Below are 22,244 nucleotides of genomic sequence, written 5' to 3' on the forward strand. Positions count from 1 at the left end.
AAAGATGTGTTTGGATTTATTTCCATTGCACGTTGCATACCAGTGTTCATTTTTACAGCAATTAGTCTTAGACTTAGATTTAGTCTTTGTCTTAGGGCTCTATTTTGATTGTCTTAAGTACCATCCCGGTACAAACCCCAAAAATCCATCCAAAAATCTATAGTTATAAGAACTAAAATACACATAACCCTTTATAAGATAAAGATATAAGATTTTTTTTTAGTGTGTGTGTAAAGTTGGCAATTGGCATGGATGGGGCAACGGTGCCGGAGATAAGAGTAGGGCCAAAATTATGCTAGTGAGCAGAGCATTTCTGAGTGTTTTTTTTTCCTTTTTTTTTTTATAATTTCTTAATCCAGCCTGATATACTGTTTTGTAACTTATGTATTTGAGTGAGCAGACGCACCTTATTACATGGGCACATTTCATAATAATGATATTGCAATCTGGTCACCTCCCCTTCTTGAGATTCTAACAGCTTTTCTGTGGAAGTTCTTGATTCCCAGTAACAACTGCTGTCACCAGTCATTGAGTGACCTGTTTCTCAACTTGTGGTCCATGGAACACTAGTGGAACATGACATGATTAACGGGTGGTCCATGTCTGTCTTTTCTTGGCTATAGTGGAGTCTCATATCTCATGTCATGTTGGACGCGGGGTGCAGCCGAAGGGTTCTCGTAGCGCAGCGCCGTGTTCCCCACTACTGTCCCTTGCATTGGATGTTTATTTTGCGCCGCTGCGCTGTATGGAATCACCTCTACCGTCCAACACACATCTCCCTTCTCCCAGTCCCAAGTAAAGCCTGACTTATACTTCGTAGTACGACGAGTTGCATGCCGAAAGTGAATGATCTACAAGCTGCGACGTGTTGTGTGCTTGCAGATCGTCTATTTTCCAGACGCAGAAACTTTGCTAGGGACAAGGCTAAATTGCAGAGCAATATTATTTCTTAACCTACACATGGTCTGGTCTTAATAAATGTCCTCACCTTGTTGAGTCACTTGTAATGATATGGTTCAATTTGCCCATAGGCTTGTGGATTCAGTTTCTGGGTAGAAAATAAATATTTGGCGCCACTCATTACATTTGCTCACTGCATTCCATTAGTTCGGCATTGTTAAGTGTGCCTTCAGCGCTCTATCTATGTACCAAAAATACTCAAGGTGAATAATACAGACGGAGGAAAATCAAACAATCAAAGAACTTCACACAGGAGGCATCAGCTTCAGGCTGGAACTCAGTTGACACACAACTGGCTGGCTTTATTTTGACACAAAATATACACCTTCAGGTTAACAAGCATTTCCGGCCAACTTCACAATAAGAGTTCCTCATTTCCGTCCAACTTCATAGTAAGGGTTTTGTACACCCGAGTCCATAATAAATAAATTAGAGGCTGCTGTGTCAGCCTGTCGACTTCCGCGACGCGTTGTGAGCTTGTAGATCGGCTCTGTTCTGTGCATGTGAACGTTGTGTGTGCGCGCACTGTCACCGCACACACACACACACACACACACACACACACACAAACACACACACACACACACACACACACACACACACACACACACACACACACACACACACACACAGAATATAGCTGTCCCCGCGGAGCGGTAAACAGCTAGCCCACAGAGCACGGGTGGAGAAAGTTAAAATCATGGATATACGGCTCTTAGAGGGCTTGTTAGTAAAAGATTTGCTCATTTTTACCGGTAAATATAGGGAAATATGCGGAATCTTTATAATTTTTCCACCTGCAGTGCCTAGTTTTAATTATGGTTTCCGAAATGCCAACAGCAAGTGCGGACAGCTCAGTCTGTGTGGCTACTTTCAGAATATAATGATATGCACGCATGACTCCGTCCCCTCGCCTCACAACAACAGATAACCACGCCTAGTCGCCTACATTTTAGATTTCTTTTCATTATCTAAATTCTGATAAAATGAACATAGAGGAGATCTCTTTATCCTTTCTAATTCTATTGCTTGTCATTTTAAATTTCATCCTGGCACTGTGTACTAGTGTGTAGTGTGTATAAATTGATCTTCTTTTTTTGTGCGCCCGCGCAGGCATTTCCAACATATAGCCTCTCCAAACGTTTAGCTCACCCGCCTCCTATGGTGACTAACATACTGACAGACCGGTGGAGCTTTTCATAGTAACTTGCAATCTGACGGTCACAACAACAAAAGGTAACATTTAGCTTTTACTGTAAGCTCTGGGAATTCAGCTTGACAACTCATCCAGAACTTCACAAGGCACTGCTTTACTATTGAGTCTGTGTTGTTGACTGTTTGTTTTAAGGGTAGCTCCTTTCGGAACCTCTCACTCCGCTGCTAGGCAGCTACGAGATGAGGTTCCTGCTCATAACATGCCCAAAGGTATCCAAAAATAAATGGTCCTATACCCGTCTCTTGCATGTCTACTTTTTTAGCGGCGGAGGTAATCCAATCGATTTGTTGAAACAATACTTTAAACATGCTCATTTTGTCAGCCAGCTCCATGTTTTTCCAGTGAAATGTTGCGGAAGCAGTCGCGTGACTCACCATTAATCTGTGTTGCAGCCACCAAGCGGTTGGAGCGATAAATGGCCAAAGGCTGACAAAAAACACATTATTATTATTATTATTATTATTTTTGGTTTAGTTAGGTCGTCCGAGTCTGCGACCTTCAGGGTCGCCACAACGGCCAAATCAAGTTGGGCTCTCTCAAGTTGCTTTAAGTAGGATGTGAGGGATCTAACTAGAGGTTTGTCATGATTCTAAATCCATTGCAAAGTATTTGTTCTGTCTTGGCCACAGAGCCGTCTGGCAGAAATGCGAGGCCCTGAGCGAAAAAAATAAAAAAAGCCTAGCGCGAGGCCCTCCAGGTGCGAGGCCCTGTGTGACCGCACCGTTCGCTCTACCCTAGAATCGGCCCTGCTTTGCCATATGCTTCATATGGGCATTGCCAAATATAAGCTTAATGTTGATGACATCAGGGATCTTCATGATTGCCAGAACAGGCTGTCTTGGTCGTCCTTAACAGTAATTTTTAACTTAGATATGCTAGTGGTCCAGAGCTCAAAAACTATTGAGAACCACTGATCTATTCCTTTCCCATGGTTTCCCTTTTGAGTTTAATATGGATGGTTAAGAGAACAGCATGTTAAATGATTCATTGCAACACAGCAGACACGCATGATTTAATGAATGGGCACATCTCCTAATAATGGTGACACAATCCAGTTTGGTTTCCTTTGAAATTCAAACTGCCTTTTCTGTGGAAGTTCTTGACATCTGACTTCTCAGTAACTGACAACGTTGATATGTTTTCTATAGATCAGTGGTTTTCAACCAGTGGTCCAGGGACCACCAGTGGTCCTTGAGGGGGTTCCAGCAGCCAAATGATGGAGTTGGTAACCAAACGGATCCTTGCGTTTATCTTTAACTCTTGAGAGCGTAAAATTACGGATCCATTTGGTTTCATTGAGAGTGTAAAATTACGGATCCATTTGGTTTCATTTTACTGCTCAATAGTTACAATATTGTTAAACATATGCATTACTTAATTAAAGAATTGTTATTTTGATCAACATTTGCCTGTTATCTCAATACCAACAACAACACAGCATGAAATTGTTGTTGTTGAAAATCATAGTTTGAGAGGCAAAATCTCATTTTATCTTATATGTATCTTTTATTCAGACATTGATACCAGCTACATTTCATTGTATCTTATATGTATCTTTTATTCAGAAATTGATAACAGCAAAATTTCATTTTATTTTATCAGAGAGAAAAAAAAAAGTTTGAATGCATTGGCTGCCAATGGTTGGTGTTGCAACACTAGTTTCATCATCAAAAGCAAAATAGAGTTGCAATTTGCGGTTAGAGAGGTCCAACCCTCTTCTCCTCCCACATACTGTACCTACAGAACAGGATGCAGGATGCTATAAAAACACAGGAGCATCTCTGCTTTTCTCATCAGCATCTGAACTCAACCAGATCATTTCACTATCCAAGATCAACCAGATCACTTCACTTCACAGCACAGATCAACAACCAGACATCACTGGTAAGGCTGGAACTCAAAGACTAATTTTTAGCTAATCTGGCAAACCGCTGGACTAATAATAAGTACATTTCTCGTGCATGTGGGAACTATATTTGATTATTTGACCTGTGTCTACCTCTGCATTTTCCCCCCTTTCCTGAAAACTACAAACAAAAAGAATAATAAAATAATAATTTTATGCACTTTACAAATGCAGGGAATTGATTAAGAAGCCTTATTTTCTCATACATTTTCTGTATTTTTGCAGAAACAATGAGCAATCAAGGTGGATTCAGTAAGTAAAGTTCTACTCACCCTCAAGATGATTGTATGTGATATGGTATAGAAATTGTAATTGATAATGCACAATTATTCTCACTCAACCATCTAATTCTCTATCTCCTTCATCCCTAACACCAACACTGTTACCTCCATATCTTTCATCCAGAAATAGACAACTGCGGTGGCAGTGTCGGTGGTGCCAATATCATTGGTGGCAGTGTCAGTGGTAATTACATTTTTCTCAAAGGATTTTTGTTTTTACATTGTGGATTATCTAGTGTTTTCAGTAACAATCCTAGTTTACAGAAGTTCTCAAAACGATTTTAAGTAGAAAAACAAAACATAAAATAACCTCTATGGTATTATATCTTTTAGAAAAACAAAGTGAGTAACTATATTTTGGTCATTTTAAACAGGTAATGTCGGTGGTGGAAGTGTCACTCATGGCTCTGTCTGTGGTGGCACTACTGGCGGCGTAAGCATCACAAACGAAAGTAAGTAGAAGAATCACCTCTGACCTCTCTGCCATGTCGTCAGCTCAATTATGCACTGGGGTTAATTACCACCAAATAGCATGGAGCCAAGTGGACCGTGTGTCTCTAACTCTGAGAGAGTACACATGGAACCAAATGGACCCTTACAGGTCTGTAACTCTGAGAGAGTACAAATGGAACCAAATTGACCCCTGTGTCTGTAACTCTGAGAGTGTACAAATGGAACCAAAATGGACTCTTAAGATATGTTTTTGTCAAACACTGCTGATTTGTAGATTAGGGTTCCAGAGATTTAAAAGAAAGAAGAAAAAAAAACATATAAAAACATATAAAAAACAAATGTGGGTCCGTAGCTAAATGCACATCAAGCTGGATATCCTTGAAATTACAAGGTTTAGAAAATCCCTGCATTAAAATCACTGCATTATGGCCCAAAATAAATATCTGTTTGAGCGATATATATCGGCCATTATTTGACGTTTAGACACCGGTATTTTTGCTATTAATTATGAAGTAGATTTCTCCAGAGTTCGAACTTGTGCATGTGTGCGTGCGTGCATGTGTGCATGTTACTGTATAACTCAATTCAATTAATGATATCTAATGCAACTTTTAAATGCTCAGATATATTTGCTCACACATTTTATATTTTTCCTTTCTCGCTCTTAATATTTCACAATCTTCTTTATCTTCTTACCCACTATGATGTCCTTTCCCACTATCTCCTCTCACTCATTTTAGAAGGCAACAAGGACCCCTGTTGCAAGGTGAAGCCGCCGAAGCATTGCTAGCGGAACTAAACAAATGGAAGTTTCTATGTAAGTTCAACGGAGCGACTGAGCAAACTGTCCTTCATTACATCCATAACCTCATTGGTCCTGCTCCAATCAGACCAGCTAAGCTGATTGGACAGAGTCCCTTTAAAAGGACTCCTCCTTCTTCCTTGATATGAAAATGTTGTTTCATGAATATTGTGGGAAAAAAAAAAGATTTATGAAATTATTACGATAATCGAAATATCCCCAACGTCTTTTATCCTGGGGCGGAACATTTGCCAAAATATTGCAGATCTAAAAGCTCAAAACTTTTCGCAACGTTACACGTTGTGAGCTTGTAGATCGGCTATTTTTTGACAAAGAGATTTGGTAGAGTGAAAACAAGATTGTATCAAGTACAGTACGTTCTTAACAGGTCGGTTTTACCAATTATAGAGGCTTTAAGTGGTAGCAAATATGCAGCTCGGCAAATGAACTGAGAATTGATTTCAGGGCATGACGGATAATTTCATGATAAATTGAAATCTCCACGGTACGATTATTGTGAAATAATAACGATCCATGCTCTCTGTCCAGGTCAGCCACCATGCACTTCCCCAACACCGCCCAAGCAGCAGCACCACCAGGTTGGCCCTGTCTATCTACGGGGGGCTCCTGAAGAGCTCCTGCCTTCAGCAGGCAGGATCTGATCTGATTCTTCTCCTGGGAAGGGGCCCGCTGTGCCAAAGTGTTCAAATGTATTCTTAATTAAATACTACTGCATTCATGTCTTCATCTGTTTAATCATTAAAAATCATTTAATTCATGTGGTGTGTCGATGTCTCTTTTAAGTTGAACGCAATGTCACTCACTCTGCGGCCGAGTCTCAACCGTCAATAAATGAAATGCTGTCCTATTCTGTCAAGGTACTCAACTTTAGACTTTAGATAATGTTGATTGAAATCTAAAGCACTACCTTTATCTCTTATCATTAATTAAGATCATACAATGCATTGTTTATTTTCCAATAAGCTATGCTTTATCAAGTCAGTTCATGTTGTGTTTTACTTTAGAACAGAGAGTGACGTCCTGTCCATGTTGGTCTCTGTTTACACCATCATCTTTGTGACAGGTGAACAGGAGACATAATAAAAGTGGTGAGCTGTGAGGAACTAAGTTTAAGTTTGTGTTTATTAAATAATCTCCATTTGAGAGACATGAATGAGCATATAGCCTTCCTGGACTCATGAACAAAGCAAATACAATACACACGTACAACATAAAATACTAATTAAATTAAAAATGAATACCAAAAGACAAATCAAAATTTTGAATCAAATCCAACAGTCCAGTAAAATTAAACAAATACACATGACGTAACGGTTACTTGAAGTTGAAATCGGGTAGCGTTACACACTACAGGATAATCGCACACTACACGATTCTATCCAGATTGAGTCGGCGCGAACACAGCAATAATAAATAATATAATGAATACAAAATGTCACAGGGGCTGCCCTTCTGAGAGCTAAGCCTTGCAATGCACGCACGCACGCACACACACACACACACACACACACACACACACACACACACACACACACACACACACACACACACACACACACACACACACACACAGCCTCCCCCCCTCAGTTCACATGGGTGTGATTTGTTTTTCTGGCTTTGTGGCACTTTTGGACTGTGATATTACATCAATACAGTGTTGATTGTATTCATATGTATGTGACTGAGTCAATCTTTTATATTGTAATATTATTCTGTGTATACTATGTGTATAGTCTACATTTGGATGGTGAATAATTGTTGATAGTTGGACATGTGTAGTGTATCTCTGGTCTTTTGCCGCCATCTATTGGAAATGTCATAACATTGTCCCAGTCCAGTGATTTCTTCATCAGTGCCACACAAGGGTCCACACGCATCTCTATTACTTCACCTGTTGCTTGCATATTGATTTTATTGTAGGATATTGATTATTTTCTATTTCTGTGCTATTTCTTTTACTTATTATTATTATTATTATTATTATTATTATTTTTATTTTTTTTACAAAATATCACAGTAGGCCTACATAAATACACACAGGGTTGCCAACACTCCTGAATTCGGCAGGAGTCTCCTGAAATATGACCCCATCTCCTGCCATGCTCCTGAATTGTCAATTCTCCTGAATTTCTCCTGGATTTGCTATCAAACTCCAAAAAAATCACCAGAACACAGGAAATCTACCTTGTTCAAAATGTCTTGGGGGAAGACCCCCAGACCCCCCTCTTAGGGAGTGTGGGAAGTACATGCAATCATACAGAGATATTCACTTACAGTATAGTGAATATTAGTGCAGATGGGTCCTACATTGCTGCAGTTAAATTAATTTCTGTACAAATCAGAATAAAGTTCAAAAGTTCTCTTCCCCTAGGGGAACATGTGACTGTGCTGAAAGTTGGGGTACCTGAAACCATATACAGGAAAAATAGAAATAATTTTAATTCTGACCTCATAGTAGCTTATGGTGGGTCAAACTAGGGGTTCTTCATGATTCTGAATTCATTATAAGCACGTTCTACCACTCTTTGATGGAAAACACTCTTCCCATTCATCACAAAACCTATTTTTTTTGTGCGTGTGTGAAAATATATATTTTTGTAAAATGCCACAGGAGTACCTCTGGAACGTTTTAACAGTAAGATGGGGCAGCTCATGATGTGCTGTGCTTGTTTGTAGGGCAGGGGTTTTCAACTGACTGTGAACCTGGGACGGTAACATGCATCCCAATGCATTATATCAGTTAATAACCATGTATGATAATAGTTATAAGAACTAAACCAGTAAGACTCCCTAATCGGGAGATAAGCGACCGTAGGTGGCTTATCTCCACAAATAGGGCAAAAATTTGTTTTTCCAAAATCTTCCTGATCCATGTTGATGACATGAGTGTAGACATGCTGTGTAGTGATATTCGTGATTTTAGGGCAAAAACTGTAGGAGCAGTGTCCAAAAATGTGTTTTAAAAATCGGCCTGAAGGTGGCGCTAGAATAGGGCCATGTGAGAAATGAGGGGTGGGGTGTCCGCGTTGCCTTGGCGGACGAATAGGTACCGGCCCCGGCTCTCCCGGACGCTCCTAGCCCGAGTTACGGCATTTTATGTGCGCTGCAGTGGCAGGGGGTCCTCCACTGGGGGCGCCACCACTTTTGCATCCGTTCTGGAGCACCAGGAGTCGGTGGTCCCCGGGAATTCCCCGTGAGCAGCCCCGTTGGGGTGGTCATTTGGTAATTTTTGCACATTTGGTCATTTTTTACATCTGGGGGTCCCCCAGGGACCTGGGGGTCCCTGGGGCTCCGGGGGTCCTTGGAGGTTGTAGTTTGGCAGGCAAGGAGTGTGTGTGTAAAATCTGGCATGGATCGGGTCAACGGGTGCGGAGATATAAGCAGGGAAAAAGTGTGACGTGTGACGTGTGAGCACATTTGGTCATTTTTTACATCTGGGGGTCCCCCAGGGACCTGGGGGTCCCTGGGGCTCCGGGGGTCCTTGGAGGTTGTAGTTTGGCAGTCAAGGAGTGTGTGTGCAAAATTTGGCATGGATGGGGGCAACGGTTGTGGAGATATGAGCAGGGCAAAAGTGTGACGGACTCACTGACTCACTCACTCACTCACTCACTCACTCACTCACAGACAGCCGGTGGAGGTTTTGGTAGTAAATGCGACCTACGGTCGCAAATACACACAACTCTTTATAAGACCAATTTCTCAACCAATTGCTCACAGATGACTGAAATATTATACTAGTGAGCAGAGCATTTTCTGAGTTTTTTTATTTTTTGAATTTCTTAATCCAACCTGATGTACTGTTTTGTAACTTATATGAGTGAGCAGACACACCTTATTAAATGGGCACTACTAATAATGATAACTGAGGCAATCTGGTATCACTTCTCCTTCTTGAGATTCTAACGGCTTTAAGTTCTTGACCTCCTACTTCCCACTCCCAGTAAAAACTGCTGTCAGCTACTTGTTTCTCAACTTGTGGTCCATGGCACACTAGTGGACCATGACATGATTAACAGGTGGTCCATGTCTGTCTCTTCGTGGCTATAGTGGAGTCTCATGTCTCATGTCATTTTTTCAAGGCCCACGCAGTGCTGTGTCCCTGCTGCAGTGTTCATTTTGTCAGCACATTTTGATTTAGTCTTTTGAATAACACACCATTTAGTCTCCATCCATCCATCAATCCATCTTCAACCGCTTATCCGGAATCGGGTCGCGGGGGTAACAGTTCCAACTGAGACTTCCAGATTTCCTTATCCTGCGCAACTTCCTCCACTCCCTCTGGGAGTATACCGAGGCGTTCCCAGGCCAGTCTGGGGATATAATCCTTCCATCTGGTCTTAGGTCTGCCATGCACGGGGTCTCCTCCCAGTGGGACGTGCATCGAGGACCTTCCTAGGAAGGCGCTCGGGGGGCATCCGTACTAGATGCCCGAACCACCTAAGCTAGTCTTAGTAGACAACATATTTTAGTCTTAGTCTTTTGGGATTAGCCTTAGTCTTTTAGTCTTAGTATTTTATTTAACTCTGAATAAATCGTCTTCTAATGCATGTTACTCGATCAAAATGAAAAAGATTACGAAAAATACAGTGCAATTCTGAGTTCTCAAAAATAATAAACTAAACACTATCTTGACTGTAATGCCATTGCACCTAAATACAGCAAATACAATACTTATGTTAACGTTCAAGTAACTCTCAAAATAAGTAAAACCGCTAGGGTTAGGCTACAATGCCTAGTGTGTGCCACTGCCAGGTACAAAGTCTCTGCTCTGCAAATAACATTGTAACAGTATCAATCACATCTGACACTGTCTGCTATATTCTGTACAAAATCAACAAGATTTGAAAAGATGTGTTTGGATTTATTTCCATTGCACGTTGCATACCAGTGTTCATTTTTACAGCAATTAGTCTTAGACTTAGATTTAGTCTTTGTCTTAGGGCTCTATTTTGATTGTCTTAAGTACCATCCCGGTACAAACCCCAAAAATCTATCCAAAAATCTATAGTTATAAGAACTAAAATACACATAACCCTTTATAAGATAAAGATATAAGATTTTTTTTTAGTGTGTGTGTAAAGTTGGCAATTGGCATGGATGGGGCAACGGTGCCGGAGATAAGAGTAGGGCCAAAATTATGCTAGTGAGCAGAGCATTTCTGAGTGTTTTTTTTTTCCTTTTTTTTTTTTATAATTTCTTAATCCAGCCTGATATACTGTTTTGTAACTTATGTATTTGAGTGAGCAGACACACCTTATTACATGGGCACATTTCATAATAATGATATTGCAATCTGGTCACCTCCCCTTCTTGAGATTCTAACAGCTTTTCTGTGGAAGTTCTTGATTCCCAGTAACAACTGCTGTCACCAGTCATTGAGTGACCTGTTTCTCAACTTGTGGTCCATGGAACACTAGTGGAACATGACATGATTAACGGGTGGTCCATGTCTGTCTTTTCTTGGCTATAGTGGATTCTCATATCTCATGTCATGTTGGACGCGGGGTGCAGCCGAAGGGTTCTCGTAGCGCAGCGCCGTGTTCCCCACTACTGTCCCTTGCATTGGATGTTTATTTTGCGCCGCTGCGCTGTATGGAATCACCTCTACCGTCCAACACACATCTCCCTTCTCCCAGTCCCAAGTAAAGCCTGACTTATACTTCGTAGTACGACGAGTTGCATGCCGAAAGTGAATGATCTACAAGCTGCGACGTGTTGTGTGCTTGCAGATCGTCTATTTTCCAGACGCAGAAACTTTGCTAGGGACAAGGCTAAATTGCAGAGCAATATTATTTCTTAACCTACACATGGTCTGGTCTTAATAAATGTCCTCACCTTGTTGAGTCACTTGTAATGATATGGTTCAATTTGCCCATAGGCTTGTGGATTCAGTTTCTGGGTAGAAAATAAATATTTGGCGCCACTCATTACATTTGCTCACTGCATTCCATTAGTTCGGCATTGTTAAGTGTGCCTTCAGCGCTCTATCTATGTACCAAAAATACTCAAGGTGAATAATACAGACGGAGGAAAATCAAACAATCAAAGAACTTCACACAGGAGGCATCAGCTTCAGGCTGGAACTCAGTTGACACACAACTGGCTGGCTTTATTTTGACACAAAATATACACCTTCAGGTTAACAAGCATTTCCGGCCAACTTCACAATAAGAGTTCCTCATTTCCGTCCAACTTCATAGTAAGGGTTTTGTACACCCGAGTCCATAATAAATAAATTAGAGGCTGCTGTGTCAGCCTGTCGACTTCCGCGACGCGTTGTGAGCTTGTAGATCGGCTCTGTTCTGTGCATGTGAACGTTGTGTGTGCGCGCACTGTCACCGCACACACACACACACACACACACACACACACACACACACACACACACACACACAGAATATAGCTGTCCCCGCGGAGCGGTAAACAGCTAGCCCACAGAGCACGGGTGGAGAAAGTTAAAATCATGGATATACGGCTCTTAGAGGGCTTGTTAGTAAAAGATGTGCTCATTTTTACCGGTAAATATAGGGAAATATGCGGAATCTTTATAATTTTTCCACCTGCAGTGCCTAGTTAAGTGTGCCTGCCATGCAATGGCAAAACACTTATTGTACTCCCCCATACTTAATTAAGTGTGCCTGCCATGCAAAGCAATGGCCAAACACTTATTAGTGTGGTTGCCCTTACAGGGCAACACACTATAGTTCTAGGGAAACTTTATTTTTTCTTTATTTATAGTGTAACCAAAAGTTTGGCGCGAATCTCCTCCCACAGTTTTTGCGCCACACACTCGCGCCATATGTCAAATCGACCGGCTTAATCGGGAATCGTGTGCTATTACTTTTCTAAGAGAAAGGTTGTATCGTTTAATTGATATGAATTTATTAGTGAATTAATTTTCCCCATTGACTTATAATGGGAATCGCAAAAACTCAAATTCAATAATTTTTCTCTCGCAAACCATAGGGGCTACAGTTTCAAAACTTGGAGAGGAGCTATAACACCCCACTTTACCTTTTGCCCTATAACTCTTGAACCGTAGGTCGGAAAATTAAAATTCCTTTTTCCCTGGATTCCTTGGGTCATGACGCATCTCCTCATATAGGCCACGCCCATTTGCGTCATGATAGATTTTCCGCCATTTTGAATTTTCTTCAAAACACACTTTTTGCTCCTGTTCCTACATATTTACTCCAAATGTCACAAAAATCAGTACACATGATCTCTGGACCCATGCGATGAACATATTCAAGCGATATTTCGATAGTCCATACCGTTCGTCCGTAACAGGGTTCCAAAGTTAGCGGGAGGGGCCAGTTTCGCCAAAAATAGCCATAAATAACAAACGAAACATCCAGTCAACACCAAATTTTAAACACAAGTCGCGGGTGGGATATTCAACAAATCCCCAGAAGCATTTCCACTTCGACCCTTAGGGGGCGCCACAAATGCGCAAAACGTAACCGTTTCAGGCCTAAATGCGTTTTTCAGGGGGAACAACCCTCTCAAAACGAAACACAAATGATCTCGGGAGTGACGTGACAACATAATCGCCTTGTGAAACTGGGGCGGGGCGGGCAACCACACTCGCAATTTCCCAAATTGCACATTTTCTAGTTGTAATCCGCCATACTTAATGATAATCACGCCACAAATTTGGAGCCGTAATAACTGCCGCACAATTTACGCCACCGCCGCAATATATACATCAAAACGTGCGGCTCGGCCGGGAATGGTGTGCTATTACTTTTCTTTCCGATCCGCGTTACCATTGCGACGTAATTCGCAAAAAACGACGCCAAAAAACCCCATTCACTTAGAATGGGGGAAATTTCGGCACGTAATAACTGCCGCACGATTTACGCCACCCCCGCAATATATACATCAAAATGTGCGGCTCGGCCGGGAATGGTGTGCTATTACTTTTCTTTCCGATCCGCGATACGATTGCGATGTAATTCGCAAAAAACGACGCCCAAAAACCCCATTGACTTAGAATGGGGGACTCTGAAAAAAAACTAGAAACTTTGGCGCCACATAACTCTGCCATACTTTTGCCTAGCAACGTGATTTAAACTTTAAAATGCACACACAACTTTGGTCTTTTTCCAGCCAATAGGGATGAGCTGTAATTGATTAAGCCCCGCCCCCACTATAACAGGAAGTGCCCTTTGCCAAACAGGAAGTGCCTCTACATCTCATGAACCGTTTATCGTACAGACTCGCGGCTGGTGTCATAATTTTTTTTTCTCAAATTTTTTTTTTCTCAAAATTTTTTTTTCTCAATTTTTTTTTCTCAAATTTTTTTTTTCTCAAAATTTTTTTTCTCAAATTTTTTTTTCTCAATTTTTTTTTTTTCAAATTTTTTTTTCTCAATTTTTTTTTCTCAAAAAAAATTTTTTTTCTAAAATTTTTTTTTTCTAAAAAATTTTTTTTCTCAAAAATTTCTTTTTCTCAAATTTCTTTTTTTCTCAATTTCTTTTTTCTCAATTTTTTTTTTCTCAATTTTTTTTTTCTCAAAAATTTTTTTTTCTCAAAATATTTTTTTCTCAAACATTTTTTTTCTCTCAAATTTTTTCTCTCAAATTTTTTTTCTCAATTTTTTTTTTCTCAAATTTTTTTTCCTCAACATTTTTTTTCTCAAAATTCTTTTTTCTCAAAGTTTTTTTTTCTCAATTTTTTTTTCTCTCAATTTCTTTTTTCTCAAATTTTTTTTTTTCAATTTTTTTTTCTCTCACACAAGGTTGCACAGACTTAGCGAGCTGCAGGCACACTTAAAATTTCTTAGAAATTTTCTTTTCTAGTTAAGTGTGCCTGCTATGCAATAGCAAAACACTTATTGTAATCCGCCATACTTAATAATAATAATAACTAGAAGAGAAAATTTCTAAGAAATTTTAAGTGTGCCTGCAGCTCGCTAAGTCTGTGCAACCTTGTGTAGCGGTTGGTGTTAGCATTAGCGTTATTTCATTTGACGCAACCCGCGTGTCTGTATGACAAACGGTTCACGAGATCAAGGGTCACTTCCTGTTTGGTGAGGGGCACTTCCTGTTTGGCGAAATAGGCCCCAATTAAGGTCATGGACGATTAATGAATTAAAGCTGCAAGCAGCGATGACCAGGCCCTCGCAGCTCTACCCACGTCACAAGGCCAGCAGCCAATCAGAAACCAAACAGGAAGTCAGCCATTTCGACTAATTAGTGGCGTTTTGGAGCATTTTTGGCCGTTATCACGGGTCGCACTTTAACGACAGTTTTTTGAGAAAAAATTGTTTTGTGAGAAAAAAAAATTGAGAAAAAAACTTTTTTGAGAAAAAGAAATTTTGAAAAAAAAATTGAGAAAAAAAAATCTTGAGAAAAAAAAATGTGAGAAAAAAAAATTTTGAGAAAAAAATAATTTTGAGAAAACAATTTTGAGAAAAAAAATTTTTGAGAAAAAAAAAAATTTGAGAAAAAAATTGAGAAAAAAAAATTTGAGAAAAAAAATTTGAGAAAAAAAAATTGAGAAAAAAAATTTTTGAGAAAAAAAAATTTGAGAAAAAAAATTTGAGAAAAAAAAAATTTGAGAAAAAAAAAATTGAGAAAAAAAATTTTTGAGAAAAAAAAATTTTTGAGAAAAAAAAATTTGAGAAAAAAAAATTTGAGAAAAAAAAAATTTGAGAAAAAAAAATTTGAGAAAAAAAAATTTGAGAAAAAAAAATTTGAGAAAAAAAGAAAAGGTATGACACCAGCCGCAAGTCTGTACGACAAACGGTTCATGAGTTATAGAGGCACTTCCTGTTTGGTGAAGGGCACTTCCTGTTAAAGAGGGGGCGAGGCTTAATCAATTACAGCTCATCCCTATTGGCCGGAAAAAGACCAAAGTCGTGTGTGCATTTTAAAGTTTAAATCACGTTGCTAGGCAAAAGTATGGCAGAGTTATGTGGCGCCAAAGTTTCTGGTTTTTTTTCGGAGTCCCCCATTCAAAGTCAATGGGGTTTTTTGAGCGTAGTTTTTTACGAATTACGTTGCCATGGTAACGCGGATCGGAAAGAAAAGTAATAGCACACCATTCCCGGCCGAGCCGCACATTTTGATGTATATATTGCGGGGGTGGCGTAAATCGTGCGGCAGTTATTAAGTGCCGAAATTTCCCCCATTCTAAGTCAATGGGGTTTTTGGGCGTCGTTTTTTGCGAATTACGTCGCAATGGTAACGCGGATCGGAAAGAAAAGTAATAGCAACCTATTCCCGGCCGAGCCGCACGTTTTGATGTATATATTGCGTGGGTGGCGTAAATTGTGCGGCAGTTATTACGTGCAGAAATTTGTGGCGAAACTATGGACTTAATTAAGTATGGCGGATTACAATAAGTGTTTTGCCATTGCGTTGCATGGCAGGCACACTTAATAATAATAATAACTAGAAAAGAAAATTTCTAAGAAATTTTAAGTGTGCCTGCAGCTCGCTAAGTCTGTGCAACCTTGTGTAGCGGTTGGTGTTAGCATTAGCGTTATTAACATTAGCATTTTTTTGCATAAACTTTAACATTATTGTTCTTCATATGACACCACCCACATGTCTGTACGACAAACGGTTCACGAGAAAACAGGTCACTTCCTGTTTGGTGAGGGGCACTTCCTGTTTGGCGAAATAGGCCCCAATTAAGTTTAAGGACTCTTAATCTTGTCATTTGACGCAACCCGCGTGTCTGTATGACAAACGGTTCACGAGATCAAGGGTCACTTCCTGTTTGGTGAGGGGCACTTCCTGTTTGGCGAAATAGGCCCCAATTAAGGTCATGGACGATTAATGAATTAAAGCTGCAAGCAGCGATGACCGGGCCCTCGCAGCTCTACCCACGTCACAAGGCCAGCAGCCAATCAGAAACCAAACAGGAAGTCAGCCATTTCGACTAATTAGTGGCGTTTTGGCGCATTTTTGGCCGTTATCACGGGTCGCACTTTAACGACAGTTTTGTGAGAAAAAAAAAAGTTTTTTGAGAAAAAAAAAAGTTTTTTGAGAAAAAAGAAATTGAAAAAAAAAAATTGAGAAAAAAAAATTTGAGGAAAAAACATTTTGAGAAAAAAAAATTTGAGAAAAAAAAAATTTGAGAAAAAAAAAATTGAGAAAAAAATTTTTTTTGAGAAAAAAAAAATTTGAGAAAAAAAAAATTTTTGAGAAAAAAAATTTTTGAGAAAAAAAAATTGAGAAAAAAAATTTGAGAAAAAAAATTTTTGAGAAAAAAAAATTGAGAAAAAAAAATTTTTGAGAAAAAAAAATTTGAGAAAAAAAAAATTGAGAAAAAATAATTTGAGAAAAAATAAATTTGAGAAAAAAAAAATTTGAGGAAAAAAAAATTTTGAGGAAAAAAAAATGTATGACACCAGCCGCGAGTCTGTACGACAAACGGTTCATGAATTATAGAGGCACTTCCTGTTTGGTGAAGGGCACTTCCTGTTATAGAGGGGGCGGGGCTTAATCAATTACAGCTCATCCCTATTGGTCGGAAAAAGACCAAAGTTGTGTGAGCATTTTACATTTTAAATGACGTTGCTAGGCAAAAGTATGGCAGAGTTATTTGGCGCCAAAGTTTCTGGGTTTTTTTCGGAGTCCCCCATTCAAAGTCAATGGAGTTTTTGGGCGTAGTTTTTTGCGAATTACGTCGCAATGGTAACGCGGATCGGAAAGAAAAGTAATAGCACACCATTCCCGGCCGAGCCGCACGTTTTGATGTATATATTGCGGCGGTGGCGTAAATTGTGCGGCAGTTATTACGTGCCGAAATTTGTGGGATCATTATTATTATTATTATCATTAAGTATGGCGGATTACAATAAGTGTTCTGCTATTGCATAGCAGGCACACTTAATAATGATCCCACAAATTTCGGCACGTAATAAGTGCCGCACAATTTACGCCACCGCCGCAATATATACATCAAAACGTGCGGCTCGGCCGGGAATGGTGTGCTATTACTTTTCTTTCCGATCCGCGTTACCATTGCGACGTAATTCGCAAAAAACAACGCCAAAAAACCCCATTCACTTAGAATGGGGGAAATTTCGGCACGTAATAACTGCCGCACGATTTACGCCACCGCCGCAATATATACATCAAAACGTGCGGCTCGGCCGGGAATGGTGTGCTATTACTTTTCTTTCCGATCCGCGTTACCATTGCGACGTAATTCGCAAAAAACGACGCCCAAAAACCCCATTGACTTAGAACGGGGGACTCCGAAAAAAAAACAGAAACTTTGGCGCCACATAACTGCCATTCTTTTGCCTAGCAACGTGATTTAAACTTTAAAATGCACACACAACTTTGGTCTTTTTCCGGCCAATAGGGATGATTGATTAAGCCCTGCCCCCTCTGTAACAGGAAGTGTCCTTCGCCAAACAGGAAGTGCCTCTATAACTCATGAACCGTTTGTCGTACAGACTCGCGGCTGGTGTCATTTTTCTCAATTTTTTTTTCTCAAATTTTTTTTTCTCAATTTTTTTTTTCTCAAATTTTTTTTTTCTCAAATTTTTTTTCTCAAAATTTTTTTTTCTCAAATTTTTTTTTTCTCAAATTTTTTTTCTCAATTTTTTTTTCTCAAATTTTTTTTTTCTCAAATTTTTTTTTCTCAAATTTTTTTTTCTAAAAAATTTTTTTTTCTCAAATTTTTTTTTCCCAAATTTTTTTTCTCAATTTTTTTTTCTCAAATTTTTTTTTCTCAAATTTTTTTTTCTCAATTTTTTTTTCTCAATTTTTTTTTCTCAAATTTTTTTTCTAAAAAATTTTTTTTTTCCTCAAATTTTATTTTTCTCAATTTTTTTTTTTCAAAATTTTTTTTCTCAATTTTTTTTTCTCACAATATTTTTTTTCTCACAATTTTTTTTTTCTCAAAAATTTTTTTTTTCTCAAATTTTTTTTTCTCAATTTTTTTTTTCAGGAAGTGCCCCTCACCAAACAGGAAGTGACCCGTTTTCTCGTGAACCGTTTGTCGTACAGATATGTGGGTGGTGTCATATGAAGAACAATAATGTTAAAGTTTATGCACAAAAATGCTAATGTTAATAACGCTAATGCTAACACCAACCGCTACACAAGGTTGCACAGACTTAGCGAGCTGCAGGCACACTTAAAATTTCTTAGAAATTTTCTTTTCTAGTTAATTAATTAATAATAATGATCCCACAAATTTGGAGCCGTAATAACTGCCGCACGATTTACGCCACCACCGCAATATATACATCAAAACGTGCGGCTCGGCCGGGAATGGTGTGCTATTACTTTTCTAAGAGAAAAGTTGTATCGTTTAATTGATATTAATTTATTAGTGAATTAATTTTACCCATTGACTTATAATGGGAATCGCAAAAACTCACATTCAATATTTTTTTTCTCGCAAACCATAGGGGCTACAGTTTCAAAACTTGGAGAGGAGATTTATAATGATATCAAGGATTAAATGAAAAATAATTTCGTCAGTTGGCCTCATGGTGGCGCTATAACAGTCCACTTTACCTTTCGGCCTGTAACTCTTGAACCGTGGGTCGGAAAATTAAAATTCCTTTTTCCCTGGATTACTTGGGTCATGACGCATCTCCTCATATAGGCCACGCCCATTTGCGTCAGGATAGATTTTCCGCCATTTTGAATTTTCTTCAAAACACAGTTTTTGCTCCTTTTCCTACATATTTTCTCCTAATGTCACAAAAATCGATACACACGATCTATGCACTCATGCGATAAACATATTTAAACGATATTTTGATAGTCCATACCGTTCTTCTGTAACAGGGTTCCAAAGTTAGCGGGAGGAGCCCGTTTTGTAAGAAGTAGCCATAAATCACAAACGAAACATCCAGTCAACACCAAATTTTAACCACAAGTGGGGGGCGCTATACTGAACATATACCCAAAAGCATTTCCACTTCGACCCATAGGGGGCACCACAAACACGCAAAACGTAACCGTTTCATGCCAAAACGTGTTTTTCAGGGGGAACGACCCTCTCAAAACGAAACACAAACGATCTCGGGAGCGACGGGACAACGTAATCGCCTTGCGGAACTTGTGGGAGGAGCCTATTTCTTAAAAACAAGAAACCATATTGCTAATGCTAACACATGCTAATGCTAACAAATGCTAATGCTAACAAAGATGCTAATGTTAACACATACAAGGTTGCACACACTTAGCGAGCTGCAGGCACACTTAAAATTTCTTCGAAATTTTCTTTTCTAGTTTTAATTATGGTTTCCGAAATGCCAGCAAGTGCGGACAGCTCAGTCTGTGTGGCTACTTTCAGAATATAATGATATGCACGCATGACTCCGTCCCCTCGCCTCACAACAACAGATAACCACGCCTAGTCGCCTACATTTTAGATTTCTTTTCATTATCTAAATTCTGATAAAATGAACATAGAGGAGATCTCTTTATCCTTTCTAATTCTATTGCTTGTCATTTTAAATTTCATCCTGGCACTGTGTACTAGTGTGTAGTGTGTATAAATTGATCTTCTTTTTTTGTGCGCCCGCGCAGGCATTTCCAACATATAGCCTCTCCAAACGTTTAGCTCACCCGCCTCCTATGGTGACTAACATACTGACAGACCGGTGGAGCTTTTCATAGTAACTTGCAATCTGACGGTCACAACAACAAAAGGTAACATTTAGCTTTTACTGTAAGCTCTGGGAATTCAGCTTGACAACTCATCCAGAACTTCACAAGGCACTGCTTTACTATTGAGTCTGTGTTGTTGACTGTTTGTTCTAAGGGTAGCTCCTTTCGGAACCTCTCACTCCGCTGCTAGGCAGCTACGAGATGAGGTTCCTGCTCATAACATGCCCAAAGGTATCCAAAAATAAATGGTCCTATACCCGTCTCTTGCATGTCTACTTTTTTAGCGGCGGAGGTAATCCAATCGATTTGTTGAAACAATACTTTAAACATGCTCATTTTGTCAGCCAGCTCCATGTTTTTCCAGTGAAATGTTGCGGAAGCAGTCGCGTGACTCACCATTAATCTGTGTTGCAGCCACCAAGCGGTTGGAGCGATAAATGGCCAAAGGCTGACAAAAAACACATTATTATTATTATTATTATTATTTTTAGTTTAGTTAGGTCGTCCGAGTCTGCGACCTTCAGGGTCGCCACAACGGCCAAATCAAGTTGGGCTCTCTCAAGTTGCTTTAAGTAGGATGTGAGGGATCTAACTAGAGGTTTGTCATGATTCTAAATCCATTGCAAAGTATTTGTTCTGTCTTGGCCACAGAGCCGTCTGGCAGAAATGCGAGGCCCTGAGCGAAAAAAATTAAAAAAGCCTAGCGCGAGGCCCTCCAGGTGCGAGGCCCTGTGTGACCGCACCGTTCGCTCTACCCTAGAATCGGCCCTGCTTTGCCATATGCTTCATATGGGCATTGCCAAATATAAGCTTAATGTTGATGACATCAGGGATCTTCATGATTGCCAGAACAGGCTGTCTTGGTCGTCCTTAACAGTAATTTTTAACTTAGATATGCTAGTGGTCCAGAGCTCAAAAACTATTGAGAACCACTGATCTATTCCTTTCCCATGGTTTCCCTTTTGAGTTTAATATGGATGGTTAAGAGAACAGCATGTTAAATGATTCATTGCAACACAGCAGACACGCATGATTTAATGAATGGGCACATCTCCTAATAATGGTGACACAATCCAGTTTGGTTTCCTTTGAAATTCAAACTGCCTTTTCTGTGGAAGTTCTTGACATCTGACTTCTCAGTAACTGACAACGTTGATATGTTTTCTATAGATCAGTGGTTTTCAACCAGTGGTCCAGGGACCACCAGTGGTCCTTGAGGGGGTTCCAGCAGCCAAATGATGGAGTTGGTAACCAAACTCTTGAGAGCGTAAAATTACGGATCCATTTGGTTTCATTGAGAGTGTAAAATTACGGGTCCATTTGGTTTCATTTTACTGCTCAATAGTTACAATATTGTTAAACATATGCATTACTTAATTAAAGAATTGTTATTTTGATCAACATTTGCCTGTTATCTCAATACCAACAACAACACAGCATGAAATTGTTGTTGTTGTTGTTGAAAATCATAGTTTGAGAGGCAAAATCTCATTTTATCTTATATGTGTCTTTTATTCAGACATTGATACCAGCTACATTTCATTGTATCTTATATGTATCTTTTATTCAGAAATTGATAACAGCAAAATTTCATTTTATTTTATCAGAGAGAAAAAAAAAAGTTTGAATGCATTGGCTGCCAATGGTTGGTGTTGCAACACTAGTTTCAACATCAAAAGCAAAATAGAGTTGCAATTTGCGGTTAGAGAGGTCCAACCCTCTTCTCCTCCCACATACTGTACCTACAGAACAGGATGCAGGATGCTCTAAAAACACAGGAGCATCTCTGCTTTTCTCATCAGCATCTGAACTCAACCAGATCATTTCACTATCCAAGATCAACCAGATCACTTCACTTCACAGCACAGATCAACAACCAGACATCACTGATAAGGCTGGAACTCAAAGACTCATTTTTAGCTAATCTGGCAAACCGCTGGACTAATAATAAGTACATTTCTCGTGCATGTGGGAACTATATTTGATTATTTGACCTGTGTCTACCTCT

The 22,244-nt window shown here is 39.4% G+C and overlaps 1 long non-coding RNA gene across 1 annotated transcript; it reads left to right on the forward strand.

Annotated features, from left to right (window-relative positions):
• The first annotated feature begins 4,487 nt into the window (after positions 1-4,487).
• LOC308305263 lies at positions 4,488-6,307 on the forward strand. Its single transcript, XR_013963099.1, has 4 exons — positions 4,488-4,547; positions 4,738-4,815; positions 5,557-5,633; positions 6,168-6,307. It is a non-coding gene; the product is annotated as an uncharacterized lncRNA (long non-coding RNA).
• The last annotated feature ends 15,937 nt before the right edge of the window (positions 6,308-22,244 follow it).

This window comes from Nannobrachium achirus, assembly GCF_963921795.1.
Source record: "Nannobrachium achirus genome assembly, chromosome: 20".
NCBI classification, from domain to species: domain Eukaryota; kingdom Metazoa; phylum Chordata; class Actinopteri; order Myctophiformes; family Myctophidae; genus Nannobrachium; species Nannobrachium achirus.